Source organism: Pleurodeles waltl, chromosome 4_2, assembly GCF_031143425.1.
Source record: "Pleurodeles waltl isolate 20211129_DDA chromosome 4_2, aPleWal1.hap1.20221129, whole genome shotgun sequence".
Classification (NCBI taxonomy): domain Eukaryota; kingdom Metazoa; phylum Chordata; class Amphibia; order Caudata; family Salamandridae; genus Pleurodeles; species Pleurodeles waltl.
The window spans coordinates 100,082,017-100,100,269 of record NC_090443.1 but is presented as its reverse complement, the minus strand read 5'-3'; positions in this window follow the sequence as shown (position 1 = coordinate 100,100,269).

Below are 18,253 nucleotides of genomic sequence, written 5' to 3'. Positions count from 1 at the left end.
GGTTTGACCAAGAGGGCTGCTGGATGGCCGTTACTTTAATTACGTGCTGGCATCAGAAGTTATAGGATTATTACTTCATGCCTGGGGCCCGACCACAAAGGGGAAAGCGTCTGCGGGAATTGGACATTAGGTCGCATTGACTGCGGTTCCGGCCTTGTTTCTTTCCCACTACAAATATTACTTTAGTGAGACTGAGAAGGGCGCTGGGGTGGACCCCACATGAGCTCATGCCCCTCCACTTCATGTGTCTATTAGGTAGCGCCTCAGTCCAGTCATACGAATCTATCTACCTTTGTTGCCTCTGGCTTCACAAGGTCAAAGGTCGTGCCTTATGCACTCAGTGCAACCTGCAAATATCTTAGGGGTAGGGAGTATGCATTTTATAATGTAGCCAACAAAAACCTCACTAAGTGCATTTTGTTAATTCTCTTGGAGTCTGTCAGAAATAACAACATCCACAAAGGCAACGCGAAGATGGTTTGACATCCTTGCTGAAAGGTGCTACTCACTAGGGGCAAAGACAGCCACCACTGATAATCTTTCAACATACGGAGTTCATCAGGGATCAGCGTACTTTTAATCCTTTTTGCCATTTTATTGATGTAGTCAGTCTATTGTTTCTCGTTCCATTCCTGTAGTTCGGATTACTGAGGCGGGTACCTGGCATTTTACATACACTGCAGATGCGCTTAGTATATATAACTAGTACTCTGATTATACCTTGCTAGCAGTGCAGTTGATTGTAGTCCTGGTGAAAGCCACTGACACCTCCTTCGAGGGTTGAATGGGCAGAAACATATCGACCTTCATTTGTGGGTAAAATTATCCCCCACTTTTTTAATTCTGTCACTGGAGGAGTCAATAAAATGTATAAATTCCACCCATTAGGTAGTTTTAACCTGCACATATTCTCCTTTGTCCCTTCTGCACTGCCGCACACTCTTACAGACTAGACGAGTGGCATAGCTAATTATCTATCTTTTATTCTCCCTTAAGCTCCCCAATAAATACATGGGTAGTAGCTGGCATCTACTCCATTGGAGAGGTGCCAGGAAGGGCCTGATGATGAAGCATGCCACCGACTGGGTGGGTGAAGGCTTCTGTCCTTAAACAAGGAAGGTTTTCCATCTGGGTACCTTTGCTTGTATTGTGCCTTTCCCTATGCAACGCAGACAGACCTTTCTTTTATGGTTCATTGTGTATATTAGGAGGGTGCACTGACTGCCTTTAATCCTCCTGACCCGTTTGTGTTTGAAAGACAGCATATGCCACAAATAGCAGTGTGAACAGAGTGTTTACAGTGTAAATGAGTGGCCACACTGAGCACATAGTAAGGAATTTAGGTTTTTATTGCAAAGTTTTTAAAAATCATTTCAATTATTAATTCATTCCACAAAAAAGTGGAAAGGAAGATAAAATCAACACGCATAAAACCACAAAAATGTTGGTTAATTTAGTGAAAAAGTAATGATTCAAACAGAAGCGGCTCGTGGGGGTTGGAAGAGGCGGCGCGGCACGGCATTTTTATAAACATTAAAATAAAGAATATATATTTTTTTTAAATCACTTACTTTGTTTCTCACTGCTCATGCACCGCTCCTCTTCTGTCTTGCTGCAAGGCACAGGCTCCCAACCTGACCTGCGACCAATCTTGACGCTGCTCAAAGCAGCGTCAGGATTGGCTGGGACACGGCGTCAGGCGGACTGGGACACAGTTGCCGGACTGGAGACAGCCTACTGCGCATGTATGTTTGGACTACCAGAGACGGGCGGCCAAACATACATACGCAATGAGGGAGTGCTGAGCACTTCCCTTTGCCGGCCATTACCCCTGTGGCCCCGCCCCTTTAAAAGAAAAGGATAATAAACAAAGTTTATTATCCTTTTCTTTCAAAGGTTTGCAGCTACCGCTGCTGCCGGGGGCAACGACCTCCGCCCTAGTGAATGAGCTATCCCTGCAGTCAAATATAAAATAAGTCAAAGCCATTCTTGGGATCATTTAAACACTACCCGGCCTACAATTTCCAAAACGTATTGCATTGGTGACCAAGAGAAGCAGCCTACTATATTTCCATCAGATATATATAAGCAGTAGATGTTCATCAGCAGGAACACGACTACTTAGAATAAATCTTTTTAGTTAGGTGTCCATTTCTGTAGTTGTAACTCAACAAGGTCCATGAACTGTACAAATCTGGTATTCAATTGTGGGTTGCCTCCGTTCAGGCAGCGAGGTGTGCGAACTTTTTGCTGACTGAGGGAATACCGAATTGCCTTCTTGTGTTCATCGATCAGTGCAGGGCAGTCACATACTATGTGCAAAATGGACTCTTGCATTGTAGGGGACATTCAGGGGCATATTTTCTTGCGCCCCTTCACGTCCCCATAATGCCACCATCGTAGCATCGTATTTATAATATGGCGCACCATGGAAGTAGTTAGGGTGGCTAGCTTCATAATATTTTATGCTAATCCAGTGCTTTGCAAGGCTAGCGTAACAAATTATGACGCTAATCCTGCAAAGCACCAAGAGGCCCATTGTAATGAATGGGAGCCTCTTTTTAATGCCTGCACTTAGCAGGCGTTAAAAAATGCTGATAAAAATGGCACAAAGGAATCTCAGAGATTCCTTTGCGCCTTTTTTTTTTGCCCCCCCCAGCGCCGAAATTCCCCCCTTGCAAACATTATGCCTGGCTCAGGTATAATGTGGCACAAGGGGTTACAAAGTGGCACAATGCAGCCATTGCACCACTTTGTAAATACAGAGCAGCGTTTTTTTTTTCCTTCCAACACCCCATTAGCATAAATAAATTACGCTAATGTGGTGTTAAAACGACGCAAGGGTTCCATAAATCTGGCCCTCAGTATCATCAGCACTCCAACCCATGGTGGTACCTGATCTTTTGCTGGAAGCATTCCAAACCGGTACCTCATTAGTTTGACTGCACTAGGCACATGATACATAGAGTTCTGTTTTTACAGTCTGTTTTTAGCAACACAAGGTGTGACACAGAGCGTACAGTGTGCATGTGTGATGTGCTACATACATGATCAGCTGCATTGTATACATTATGCAAATGCACCATTGTCTACAGGATGTATGTGTGTCTGGTAATCTGACCTGTTTAACATTTGTACCTAGAATTAAAGAAATGCCACAAATATTAAAGTCTTTACAGCAGGTGTGTGACTAGCTTCACAAAGCCTATCTTGCAGTGGAACATGGCTACAGTGCATGTATGTGTATGAATGTCTGGCTGCACCAGGCACATACAGTGCTGGACCGGTGTATGGGGCAATTTGGCAGTAGGGATCAATGGGCACTACTTTTATTGTCCCTTGATGCATCTAAAATTGAGATTGACCCGATAGTGGGCCCGGATCTTCTGCTCATATTAATAGTGGGCAATGCTTCAGTAACAGTACAGTTAGTTTATCGACCCCCGCACTATATGTTACATTTTCCTATGGATTTTCATGAGCTCATGTGTTTGCTAATATTAACAATCAATACAATATTGGTAATAGGAGATTTTAACTATTGGGCAGATGAGCCTAGTATATGTCCAAAGCGTAAACAGTTATTGAATTAATGAATTCCCTAGGTTTAATACAATTTATAAAGGACTCCACACACTGTAAAAGGCATGTACTTGACCTTGTCTGGTCGCAAAAAGATTTGCACATAAACTGTCGTATCAACCTTGTGAATGGTTCAACCATATGATGAGTCATATCTCGTTCAATATATACTGGGCGAAGACTAAGGGCCTCATTACGACCCTGGCGGCCGGCGCTAAGCTGGCAGTAACACCGCCAACAGGCTGGCGGTGTACCGCTTGCGTATTATGACCGTGGCACATTAGCCACGAGCATACCGCCGGCCCCTCCAACATACCGCCATAAACCCCAGGGCAGCGGTGCTTGGGATTATGAGTCCCCAACCGCCAGTCTGTCCATGGTGGTAAACACTGCCATGGAAAGGCTGGCGGTAAGGGGGACTTGGGGTGCCCCTGGCGTCCCCTGCACTGCCCATGCACTTGGCATGGGCAATGCAGGGGCCTTCAGGCACAGCCCCATTGCGCAGTTCACTGCCTGAATTTCGGGGAGTCAAATGTGCAACGGGTGCTGCTGCACCCACTGCATATCAACATTGCCGCCTGTTATGAGCTAGCTGCAATGTTGATGTGACTTTTCTGCTGGGCCAGTGGACGGAAACACTGTTTTCGTCCACTGGCCCAGCGGAAAAGTCCTAATGGGGAGACACAAATACTGCAAGCACTGGCGGTATAGTCGCGCACGCGGCTTCGGCGGTCTTTTTAAAAGACCGCCGAAGTCATAATGTGGGCCTAAATGTCCATTAGCACAGAGAGAAGTGGCACAAAGTTGGGGAAAAGTAGACAGGTCTCACCAACAAGAGACCTAACAAAACCTCCCCTATGCAATAGATCTAATGTGGCTGCATTGGAATTCAATAAGTTGGTTGACATGGCAAGACTTCAATATGTGCCACCAGAAATAAAATGGGATGATAAAAAGACTCCTCCCTGGTTTCCTAAATAACTGAGGGAAGCAAAACTACAACTTAGAATCATTGAATAGAAATGGAGGAGGAATTATGAAGACTCTACAAAACTAGCCTTCAAAGAAGCTATGCTCAAATATAGAAAGCTGATCAGGCAGGAGAAAACTAATTTAATCTCAAACAGATTAGGTGTGGCTGATAATGTCTGAAAAAGGAACTATTTGAAATTGTGCATTCTCTTTCTGGTACAGAGAGAGTAAGTCAGTAATTGACTCACACGCAGGAGCATTGTGATGAAGTGAAAACTAAACAAATTAAGCTTATCAAAATGGCAATAGCAAATAGTCCTGCGGCAGAATGCGATTGGCTGAAGAGGGAGATACCATAAACTTGTTGAATTTATTGAACTAGGATGCTAAGAGGAGCACCACTTGCACATTAAAGTAAAATTTGGCTCACCAGGCAATCTATGTCCCCCCTAAAGTATTTCGGTGTATGGTTCCTTCGATTGTAGACCCTCTCACCAGTCTTTTGAACTCTTCCTTAGTCGCTGACTGTTTTTTTTTTTTAAAAAACAATAGTTATACCGCTGCAGAAGTAACCTGGGGTCAACCCGGATAGTAAAAAAAAATGTTGTCACATTTCATTGTATCCATACTGTGCAAAACCTTTGGAAGCCTATGTAGCAAGAGAGATTAGCTCCTTACTAGCCAGTGAAAACTATCTTGGGCCATGCTTTTATATGCTCCCAAAAATCCATAAGAGTAAGATCAATCCCCCTGGAAGACCTATTATCTCGGCTAATGGCAGTCTTTTGGAACCTACTTCCATTTACTTGGATTTTTTCCTGTTACCTTATGTTTTGAATCTTCAATCATATTGCAGAGACAGTGCAGATTTAGGCCCTCATTCTGACTTTGGCGGGCGGCGGTCGCCGCCCGCCAAAATCAGGCCGTCGAAAGACCGCTCCGCGGTGAAATGACCGCGGCGGCCATTCGGGCTTTCCCGCTGGGCCGGCGGGCGCCCGCCAAAGGTGCGCCCGCCGGCCCAGCGGGAAAGGGCCTGCAACATTGAAGCCGGCTCCGAATGGAGCCGGCGGTGTTGCAGGGGTGCGACGGGTGCAGTTGCACCCGTCGCGATTTTCACTGTCTGCAATGCAGACAGTGAAAATCTTTATGGGGCCCTGTTAGGGGGCCCCTGCACTGCCCATGCCAGAGCAGGGGCCCCCAGGGGCCCCACGATACCCGTTCCCGCCATCCTGTTCCTGGCGGTAAAAACCGCCAGAAACAGGGTGGCGGGAAGGGGGTCGGAATCTCCATGGCGGCGCTGCTTGCAGCGCCGCCATGGAGATTCAGCCCATGCAGGGGAAATCGGGCGGGAAACCTCCGGATTCCCTTTTCTGACCGCGGCTTTACCGCCGTGGTCAGAATGGGCTGTGAAGCACCGCCAGCCTGTTGGCGGTGCTTCCGTGGTCCCCGGCCCTGGCGGTCTTGGTCCGCGAATGACCCCCTTAATCTCTAAAATTGAAGATATACCTTGGCAGCCCCCATACCTTTTGGTCACTATAGATGTGGTGGCCTTGAAGACATGTATCAATCATAAATTGGGACTCTAAGCATTTAGGCATTCCTTTCGAGATGAGGCCACCCATATGTATGATCACACGATGATGTTGTTAGACATGTTGAATTTCTGTCAAAGTAACAATTTCTTCATTTTCAGTAACAAATGCTATGGACAGATCACCGAGACTGCTATGGGCAGTTGCTTTGTCCCAAGTTTTGCCGGCATTTTTATGAGATGGTGGGAACAGCAATATATTTGGACTGATGAGAATGAGTTTTGGACAAGACATTTAGCTCTTTGGATAAGATACATCAATTACATTGTTGTCATTTGGGATGGTTCTTTCAGTCTTTTACATGACTTCTTAACATTTATATCATGCAATGAGATAACCTTAACTTTTACCCATCAGATACATCAAAGCACAATTTACTTTTTTAGATGTGCATATAGAGATTCAAGGAGGTAAAGTGTGTATGCCTTCATCGCAAAGAAACAGCAGGCAACAGTCTGTTTCATGTACGAAGTCACCACTCAACTAAATTGAAATGGAGTATCCCCTATGGGGAACTTCTGACGACACAATTGTAGCGATACCAAGGCTTATGAGAAGGAAGAGGCCATCATGCTGAATAGGTTTTAAGCAAGAGGGTATCTCAATAAAGTACTTTTGGCAGCTAGAGACAGAGCAAGAACGGTTCCCAGGAAGAATCTTTTTTATCAAAAAACCCAAAGCCTCCACTAATGAAGGGAGGGTGAGACTGGTTACCACTTGCAATGCAGAATCAAGGAAAATCAGCAGAGCGATCTCAAAGCATTGGCATGTGGTTAAAACTCATTCCATAATTGGTAATAAGTTCTCGCCATAGCCTTTGATCACTTATCCCAAGTCTAGGTCAGTGAGAGATATGTTGGTTCACAGTTATATAAAGTCAGATCTCAAACAGAGTGGCTGACTAGTGGAAAAGAGGGTTTTTTAGAAGTGTGGAAAATGCAAAGCATTTAGGAGTAGTAGGACTATGAAAACGTATTTGATGCCCAATGGACAGATCAACAAATTGATTACATGTAACAGTGATTTCTGTGTATATGTTCTTGAGCGCCCATGTGGTTTATGGTATATTGGGACCATTATCTTTCCTGTTAAAAAACGTATTTTGGAACACTTAAGGACAATCAAGAACTGTGACCACATGTATCCTGTTGTAAAACATTAGGAACAAGTAACTGCTCAAAATCCTGACACACTTTCCTTTTTTGGTATTGATAGAGTGGTGGTGTCGACAAGACGAGGCAACAGGGAAAGGAAACTTCGGATAATGGAGTCTGAATATATTGTGTGTCTCAACAGCAAGGCCCCGATGGGTCTGAATCTTGATGAGGAACTTTCTGTATGTATTGGTTGATGCTCTTATATCATGTAGCAATGAGTACTGTAATTGACATAGGGGTATTTTCATTCTGGCACTTTTGAATTAGTTTTTTTTATTGTTTTTTCATTGCTATTTCATTGTTTATTCATTATTTCCTATTTGTTGTTTCTTTTGTGTATAAGGATGGTTATGGGCATTTTTCAATTTGTTTTTTGTATTGTAGAGTTTGTATGTGTCCTTAAGTACTAGGTTCCATTGTATATAAATATGTGTGGGTGCATTGTGATTACATTTTAGGAGGAAGACGCAATGACCACTTGGTTGATACATACCATGATGTTTGGCATTTATAGAGATTTTGAATACAGATTGTGATGTCTTTATATTTCATTTGTTATACTCGATCGAAGAGTTACATGATGTTCTGTTCATTGATAGTGTCTTGCTAAAACGTCTTTTTTTTTTTTTTAATACTAGTACAAAGGAATAGCCAGTTGGTTAGCATGCATTTGTGATAATGTATTTAATTAATGTCAATATTAAGCACATGAATTTGTATATAACTTGAAAATGGCATTATGTCCAAATTGTATAATATGGAAAGGAAATTATGGGATTGATTAACAATAATGAAATGGCCACTGGGCCGGTACACCTTAAGTGATTTTTGGTGATTTTTGCTAATTCATGTTTATTTTTTGATAAATTATTTTGGAATATATAGACATTTACATTACATAGTTTGAACATAACCTTATTCTCCATTAAGGGGATATAGACATAATGCCAGCTGGTTGGTTTGCAATTGGGTAACTGTACTTTAGGATTAATATATTTTTTGTGAAATTTATAATATGTCACTATTTTGTGATTTATTTAAGAGGTGATCTGTAAATCATAAATTTGAGTGATCTTTCCTCCTTTAATTTGTAAATAGGTTATAGTCTTTTTGCTATTTTCAATGAAGTCCATTTGTTTTTAAGGGTGGTGGTGCACTCAGTGTTTACACTAGCTATGAGAAAGATCTCTTTCGAGCCGAAACAAGTCGCCATTACATTTTTCCTTTTAATATAACAAGCCTTGGAGTGCGAGTTTGTAAGTACCCGCGACAGAGGTAGTTTCGCTGTTATTGTTGAACCCTCAGCTGGGTTCCGCACCTCGCACGGACCCAGCTATGGTGAATGTAGGAGAGAGAGAGAGAGAGAGAAATTATTATATATATATATATATATATATATATATATATATATATATATATATATATATATATGCCCCCATCCCTTATAGAAGAGCTAGTAGAAAGAGGGAGCAGGATATTTAACTATGCAGATGACTGTCATCTCCTACTCCAGCTTTATAGCTTTATACTTCGGAACAACTAGAGGTTCAGTGTAGGAGTATGATGAGTTTTATTTGTAGCTTAGTGAGAAAAAAATCACTTAAAATTAAATGCAGAAAAGACCGAGCTTGTGGTGCTATGTAAAAATCTAGTGCTGTGGACTAACATCTTCTGTCCACTGGACATGAGAACGCTGCCGGCCCCGAAACTCGTAGCAAAGAGCCTTGGGATCACTATTGACCAAAATCTGTTACGTTGGCTGCATATCAGTGCAGTGACCATTAAATGTGTGTTCCCATTAAGAACAATCAGAAAAATTCAAAGTTGTCTGACTGGACACCGTGAAGTCTCTCATGGCAGCTGTTATTGGCACCAGATTTGACAATGCATATAGCATCTATCTTGGTCTACCTGATAGGGGGACAACTGATTCAAAATGCGGGGGCCAGATCGATCTTCAGATTACCCCACAGAACACATATCTCACCTTATCTTAAGGATCTTCACTGGTTTCTTATGAAGCAGCGAGTTACATTTAAAGTCTGCTGCTTAGTCTGCAAGTCTTTAACCCCTCGGGTGCCCAGGACGTAACCGATACGTCCTTCACCCGGCCATTGGGGAAAGCACTAGCGCTTCCCCAAGGGCCTCGCTCCCATCCCCACCTCCACCGGGGCAGGGCTGGAAGGGGAATTGCTTCTCCTTCCACCACCCCCCCTTTCTCCCATCTAATGACGCCAGCGCGCAATTGCGCGCTGACATCATTAGAGGCCGCCCGATGCGCTGGAAGCCATTTGCTTCCAGCGCGCTGAAGGAGGAAGAGATGAGTTTCTCTTCCAGCCTGGGGACATTGCTAAAAAAGAGGCATCGGGGGAAAGGAAAGGGATTTGAATCGCATCAGTAGCAGGAATGCCCACTAGGCACCAGGGATTTTGTTTGTGTGTTTTTTGTGTGGGGGGCCGCCCCTTGGGCAAGAGTCACTCCCCTAAAGCGGCATAAGGTTTTTTTACCATTTCTGCCCCTCTTGGAAGTAGATCTGCAGATTATTTTTAAGCCACAGTGACGCCAGGGATGTTTTGCGCTTTGATTTTTTGTGGGGAGAAAATCACTATTGGGCAGTTGGCCCCAAGGGGGGCAGAAGCCACAAAGACACCAGGGAGTTTTTTTTGTTTCCTGTGGTTTTTTTTTGTGTTGGGGTGCCCCCTTTGGCAGGGGTTGCCTCCAAAAGGGGGCAATGCACTGTTAGGTGGTTCTGCCCCGCTTGGGGGCAGACCGGCCTATTTCTTTGTTTTTTACACCCATCTGCCCCCAAGGGGGGGCAGAATCCACTTCGCACCAGGAATCTAGTGTTTGTGTGGTTTGTGTCGGGGGGTTGGCCCCTTGGGTAAGGGATTCATCACAGTACTGGCGGCCTAGTCTTTTTTGGCCTATCTGCCCCCAGAGGGGGGCAGAGACCACTAGACGCCAGGGAAAATTTCTGAATGTTTGGTGGCTGGGCGTTTGTCAACTGGCGAAGCATTTACATTTGTGATTATAACAGTTTATTTGTCCTTTTTGTTCTAGTTCAAAACTTTTGCTTCCTGTGCAGTGGCTCGTTGCGGTTTTGGCAATGGTTGCATGTTTTAGGTAAGTAAATCAATGTACTCCAAAGGAGTATTGTTGCCATGCATGAATGACATGTTTGTATATGAGGAACTAAATGCAGGATTGTGGGTGAAATTGTCCGTAGATTTGTGCACAATGATATTTGTGTTGTCTTATGTAGAATTTGCTGTGATTTTTTCTTTCTAGTGGGATATCATTGGTGACTGCTGTGTCTGTGCAGAGTAGTTGCTGGTGAGTCTAGCTTTTTCAAGCAAGTGAGTGGTATACTTTTTGATTACATAACTCTTTGTGATAAAGCCACACTTTGTTTATTATTTATTGTAGGCAGTGCTGGTTGTTGTTGTCGCATTTGTGAAGTTACTTTTCTTAGAAAGGATCATGGCTAGCCGCAGGGTGACCACTCAGCAGGTTGTTAGTATGCTTTTTGAGTTGTCTTCTTATCATTATTATGAGACTGACTCTGCATCTGAGGCAGAGGAGGAAGAGAGAGATTCTGGCAGTGAGTTTTCTGCCCGAGAGAAGCCTTCTGATGAGGAAGCCACTCTCAGTGCAGATGAAGGGCCTGTCTTAGAGGAGGACACTGATGTGCCAATGGTGCAGCAGCCAGCGGCTGAAAGGCTTCACATTGGAAGACCTGAACTCTGGGTTGCCCCAAACATGGAGCAGCCACAGTTGCCTGCTTATACTGGTCTCCCAGGGTGTAGAATAAATACGGAAAACTTTTTGCCTGTCAGTTTCTTTAAGTTGTTTATGTATGAAGTATTTTTGGAAGAGATTGTTGAGCAGACTAATTTGTATGCGGAGCAGTATTTGAGGGACAACGCTGCCAGACTTGAGTCTCAGTCCAGACCTACCCAGTGGATTCCCACAAATCTGGAAGAGATGAAAAAGTTATTCGGTTTGACTTTTTGATGGGGTTGATAAGGAAGCCGTCACTGGCTTCTTATTGGTCTACTAGTCCCTTGATGGCAACAGCTATATTTCCTGCAACCATGACTCGTAATCAGTATTTGCGTCTTCTTCAGATGCTGCATTTTGTTGACAATGCTTTAGCTTTGCCACGAGATCACCCTGATTGTGACTGTCTTTTTAAGATTAGGCCTGTCCTTGATCATTTTGTAGATTGGTTTTCAGAGGCCTATGTTCCAGGCAAAGAAATAAGTGTGGACGAGTCTTTGGTCCCGTTCAAGGGTCGTTTGGTTTTTAGGCAGTAAATTCCTAGCAAGAGACCACGGTATGGAATTAAATTGTATTTGCTGTCTGAAAGTAGTATAGGATATGTTTATAATTTCCTGGTCTACACTGGTAGGGATTCCAGTATTGACCCCCCTGTTTGTCCTCCCACTTTTGGAGTTAGTGAGAAGATTACGTGGGAACTTGGTAGACGACTGTTTAACAAAGGTCACCAATTGTATGTAGATAACTTCTACACTGGAGTTCAGTTATTCAAGGAATTGTTCAGAGTGGGCACTGTTGCTTGTGGCACAATCCGCTCTAACCGGAAAGGCTATCCAAGGGAGCTTGTCTGTAAAACACTTGAGAGGGGACAGTGCAGTGCCTTGCAGAATGATGAGTTGCTAGCACTGAAATTTGTAGACAAGAGGGGTGTGTACATGCTAACTACCATCCATGATGGGAGTACTTCACCTGTATCTGCTTGGGGTCAAGTTGCTGAAGTGCGCAAACCTGTGTGCATTTTAGACTACAATAAGCACATGGGTGGGCAGTGTTGATAGAGTAGATCAGAGGTTGGAACCCTACACTGTTTTTCGTAAGTCTTACATTTGGTATAAAAAGTTGGTGATTCATTTGTTTAATCTAGCAACTTTTAATGCTTTTATTGTGTTTAAGGATTGTTCCCCTGAGTAAAGGATGAAATGTTTTAAATTTCATGAGTCAGTGATAGAGAGCCTTGTTGTGGTGGATCGATCATGCAAGAGTTCCTAGAGCAGCAGTGGAGCAGGATGTGGCTAGATTGAAAGATCGCTACTTTCCTGATCAGATTCCTCCCACACCCAAAAAAGACTTTCTGCTAAGAAATGTAGAGTCTGCGTGCGAAGAGGTGTCCGGAGGGAGACTCGGATGTACTGCCCCGATTGCCCTTCAAACCCTGGGCTATGTGTGGCCGGATGTTTCAGGAGTTACCAAACCAGAAAGAACTTTTGGAAAATACCGTGAGCGTAAACTGCCTGTTTCATATTTTCATATGTTCAGTTTCACGGTTGGCATTACTTTCATGTATTTAGTTAGAGCTTTTGTGTTTGTAGTTTTGTACTTACTTATAATTAGTTAGTGGTTTCTTTGTTTAAAAAAAAAAAAGGGATGGCAGTGTGCTTGGAGTGGCGCTTGTCTGGCGGTGTATATATTGACTTGCTGTTGGCCACTGCAACACACTGCCAGCCAAGTGCCATTCCACACACTCCCATCAGCTGGTGTGATTGCTGTATCAGGCATTTGGGCATATGAAAGTGATGGGCCCTTGAATGGCGCTGTCTGTTGATGCGAGTGTTGTAATGTGTCGGGCCCGCGGCTGGCGGCGTGAATGGTCTTGTGCACCTCATGTATGAAAGGTGTATGAATGGACTGTAAAGCGGTTGGTGCCTTGACGCAGCTTTACAGCTCACAAGCTGTGAGTCATTGGTTCAGTTTTTTGGCCTTTCAGTTATTAACAGTGCATATCATTTTTATGAAAACTCTTGTTAATAAAATGTTATCTACTGAACCATCACTTACCCTCGTGCCAAATCCAACCAGTATGTGTGGTAAAAATGTCAAAACCTGCTCCGCTGTAATCAGGCATCCCAGCACACCCGTGACATGCTAGGTGTCTCGGGTTGAACCCCGATGATGAAGCATGCCACCAACTTGGTTGGTGGGTGAGGGGTGTTTTTCACATAAACTAAGTGTGTTTCTTTTCATAATTTTAATGTTTGGAACATCACAGAAAGATGTAGATACATCCAAATGATCTATTACAAAACTGCCTCTTTTTCCTGGGGGGGGCACCTGCGTTTTTGGTCCTAGGTGTGGCCTTCATCGAGGGAAGTGTTGTGATGTGGCTTGGAATTCATGTGTGTCATGTGGAATGCTCTGACGGAGCTGGATGTGGTCTGGACATTCCACATGACACCTACGGATTGGAGCTGGCGTTTCTCTTTCCTCTGTGCCCCTTTTACTTTACTTACTAAAAGTTGGATGTGATGACAATAAATCATCTACCCACCTTAATCTCTTTCGTCGGAGTCGTCTTTTCAAGTTTGGCAACGAGGATGGGACGGAGTTCGTGATCGGCCGCCGATTCCGGTTTCTCCTGGTTTTCCATCTCTGCGTGAATATATGTATATATATATTTTTTTTTTCTGCCGGTTCTTTATCAGTCCTCTGTGTTTTTTTTTTTTTGTCCAACACTCGAATTTTGGGGCACAGAGTGGTTTTTGGCTTTACCGTTAATTAACGGTATCCTCAGCGCGAGCACAGCGCGCGAGCAGTTTACTGCTAGGCGCGTGTGTACCTTTTCTGCTCTCGCTCGCGTGTGTGTCATCGCGCACGTCTCAGCGCTTGTAGGCTTAATTCCCTGCCTTCAGCGCGTATTGGTACACACGCATTAATGCTTCTAGGCTGATTTTACTGCCTGTAGCGCGTTTTTGTCTGGAGTGAACGCTGGACTCTCCTGGACCCTCTGGTCTTCGGTGGATTGGCACTTGCAGGAAGAACCGGAAGGCGAATAGAAGAAGGACACAGTTTGGGATTTTCCTGGTCATCAAAATAGAAGTAGGACTGCTGGGAGGAATTTCTGTAGGGAAAATAATCGGCCATCTTTCTTTGGACTCTTGTGGATACATAATTATAGGTTTTATTTTTGCATTATTTTTTTGTTGTTGTTTTGTCTGCCAAGAAATGCAGAACGTGTTGCCACCGTCACCTTTTTTACAGGATCCAGGTGATCCTCCTCTGGAGTGGAGATTGTGGCTGCGCTCTTTCAAAGCCTATTTAGGAGCTATAGATGGCAACAAATTCAAACCTGAAAGGAAAAAAAGTTTAATGTACTACTGTTTGGGTGTGGAAGGACAGAATATTTTTGATCATCTACCAGTTTACGAATTACGTGAAGATGATGAGTTAGATGAGTTTGAGATGGCTGTCGTGCAGTTGGACAAGCATTTCACTAAGACCAAGAATGTTGTAGTACATAGATACAAATTCTTTACCAGGGCGCAAAATCCTAATGAAAGTGTGGATTCATTCATTACAGCATTAAATGTGTTAGCCGCTAAGTGTGAATTTGAAAACTTTACTTCGCAGTTGATACGTGATCAACTTGTAGCAAGATGCTACTCTAAAAGAGTCCAAGAAAAATTGTTAACGTGCAAGGATCCATCTTTGGACAAGGCCATAGACATAGCAAAGAGCATTGAGTGTTCTTTGGAGGATGCTAAACAGCTGGAATTGTCTTTATCTAATGTTTCTGTTTCAGGTGCAGTCATGAATACACAGAACAACGATCACAAGAAACAATTTCGTCCTGATAAAAAACTAGATTTTATTCCACCTTCAAAGAACATCTTATCTTCCAAAGTCAACCAAAGAACTATGGTGGTCATTCTGACCCTGGCGGTCTTTGACCGCCAGGGCGGAGGACCGCGGGAGCACCGCCGACAGGCCGGCGGTGCTCCAATGGGGATTCCGACCGCGGCGGTAAAGCCGCGGTCGGACCGGCACCACTGGCGGGGTCCCGCCAGTGTACCGCCGCCCCATTGAATCCTCCGCGGCGGCGCAGCTTGCTGCACTGCCGCGGGGATTCCGACCCCCCCTACCGCCATCCAGATCCCGGCGGTCGGACCGCCGGGATCCGGATGGCGGTAGGGGGGGTCGCGGGGCCCCTGGGGGCCCCTGCAGTGCCCATGCCACTGGCATGGGCATTGCAGGGGCCCCCGTAAGAGGGCCCCTACATGTATTTCACTGTCTGCTGCGCAGACAGTGAAATACGCGACGGGTGCAACTGCACCCGTCGCACAGCTTCCACTCCGCCGGCTCGATTCCGAGCCGGCTTCATCGTGGAAGCCTCTTTCCCGCTGGGCTGGCGGGCGGTCTGAAGGCGACCGCCCGCCAGCCCAGCGGGAAAGTCAGAATTACCGCCGCGGTCTTTCGACCGCGGAACGGTAATCTGACGGCAGGACTTTGGCGGGCGGCCTCCGCCGCCCGCCAAGGTCAGAATGAGGGCCTATGTGTTACAGGTGTGGTTCTTTGAACCATGTTTCTTCTTTCAGGAATTGTCCTGCGGTCAATCAACAGTGCAGGAACTGTAATAAACTGGGTCACTTCTCACGTGTTTGTAGGGGTGGGAAGAAGGGCAGTGTTCGTTGTGTGCTTGATGCGGATAAGGAAAATGTACAACAGGAGGATAATGAGTTTGTGTTAGTTGTTAAGGACAATATCTCACCTGTCAGCAAAATGGTAATAGATCCTGACATTGAAGTGCTTGTGGGTGGTGTTCCTGTAAAATTATTAGTGGATACTGGAGCACGAATCACAATTGTCTCATTAGAGAAGTTCAATGAGTTTTGGAGTAAAAAAAACCTTTTTCCTCCTGACGTTACTACATTAGCTTTTGAGGGAAGCAAAATTGATTTGGTTGGGTATTTTTGGACCTCACTGTCCATTCTTGGTGAGACCGTTCATGGCAAAGTATATGTGGCAAGAAAAGGTATTAATGTTCTGGGTTTGATTCATCAGGCTGATTTCAAATTAATCATAAAGCCAGGAAGGGATAGACCTGGGTCTATTGACAGGAATAATACTAATTGTATTAAAACATCTTCTGAGGTGGTTTGTCCTTGGCAACGGAAATTTAAGGAGTTGTTCCAGGACAAGTTAGGAAAAATAACTAATGTCACACACACAATCAGGTTGAAACAGGGAGTAGTCCCCGTTAAGCATAAACTGAGAAATGTTCCATTTAGTGTAAGGGCAGAATTGTCTAGGTTGTTGAGGGATATGTGTGAACAGGGTATTATAGAAAAGGTGGAGGCTACCCTTTGGTTATCCCCTATTGTTTTAGCGAAGAAAAGCTCTGGAGACCTGAGGATGTGTGTGGACTTAAGAAGCTTGAATGAAGCAATTTGGGTTGATAGTTTTCCGTTACCTAGAATTGATGATTTAATTGCAAAAGTGGGTTCTGCTAGTTGGTTTACGAAATTGGATCTTAGATCGGCATACCATCAAGTAGAACTTGATGTTAGTTCTCGTCATCTCACAGCTCACCTGATGGGACCTTCCAGTTTTGCAGACTACCCTTTGGCTTGGCATCTGCTGCTGCTGCTTTTCAGAGATTGATGACTGACATGTTCCCCGACAATCCCAACGTAGTCATATTTCAAGATGATATTCTGATTTTTGCTGACACAGATGCGGAACATGACAGAGTTTTAGACAAGGTCTTAAAAATTCTAGAAGGAAGAGGGGTCACTTTGAGAAGAGACAAATGTCTCTTTAAAACTCGGGAAATCGAGTACTTGGGACATGTTTTATCTGAGCAGGGTGTCAAACCCAGACCCAAATTGGTGAAGAGCATTCATGATGCTCCTGCACCTAAAACTAAAGAACAGCTACTTTCTTTTTTGAGATTATGCGAATTCTATGCTACGTTTTTAAAGGATTTTGCTAAGACTTCTGAATGTCTTAGAGCGATGCTTAAAAACAAGCAGATGTTCCGTTGGTCCAAAGAGTGTAATGAGGCTTTTGAGCAGATAAAACAACAAATTATTAATTCTCCAGTCTTACAACCTTTTTCAGATAGTAAGAAGACCATAGTAACGGTGGATGCATGTGAATATGGGTTGGGTGCAGTGTTGACACAGGTTTCTATTGAAGGCAAGGAAAGCACCATTGGGTTTGCTTCAAGGACTTTGCGGGAGGTTAAGTGAAAGTATTCTGTAATTGAAAAAGAACTCCTGGCTTGTGTATGGAGTGTGGAAAAATTCAAACAATACCTCTGGGGTAGACATTTTATTTTAAAAACTGATCATCGTCCCCTAGTGGAAATTTTATCAGGAAAACAAATTAAACGCTCAACCGCTCGCATAGCCCGGTTATCTGCCAAACTATTAGAGTTTAACTTTTCAGTTGAGTATATTCCAGGGGGAAAAAACAGTAGGGCAGATTGTTTATCCCGCTTACCTATATTAGATGAAGAGGAACAACAGGAATGGGAAACTGAGGTAGAAGAGTGTTTTATAGCATGCATTGCTGAGACATTGGATGAAGATGTTTGGATTAAGTCATTACATAATGATAAGTTGTTGCGTGATGTGATTCATTATGTCAAGACTGGGTGGCCCAGAGAGAAAACTCTCTTGCATGATTTACAACCTTTTTGGAAAGTTTCTGAGGAGTTATCTGTTGGGGGTGACAAACTCATTAGATGTGACAAACTGATTCTACCAGAATGTCTCAGGAGGGATTTGATTCTCAAAGCACATGTTGGACATCTAGGTGCTACTATTACCAAAAGGAAGCTGAGATCAGACTTCTGGTGGCCAAGGATGGATAAGGAAATTGAAGAACTGGTGAAAAATTGCCCTAGGTGTTGCATAAGTGACAAAGTTCTGGTTACTCAAGGAACTTGTGATTCTTTCGTTCCATCACCAGCTAGGGCATGGCAGAAAATTGGTTTAGATTTTCTTGGTCCCTATCATGTTCTACCACCGGACATGAGGTATTTTATGGTAATAGTAGATCACCTCTCTAGATGGGTTGAGGTCTTCCCTATAAAACGTCCCACTACACAAAGTGTTATTAAATGTTTGAAAGATGTTTTCAGCCGGGAAGGGTTACCTGAACATATAATGA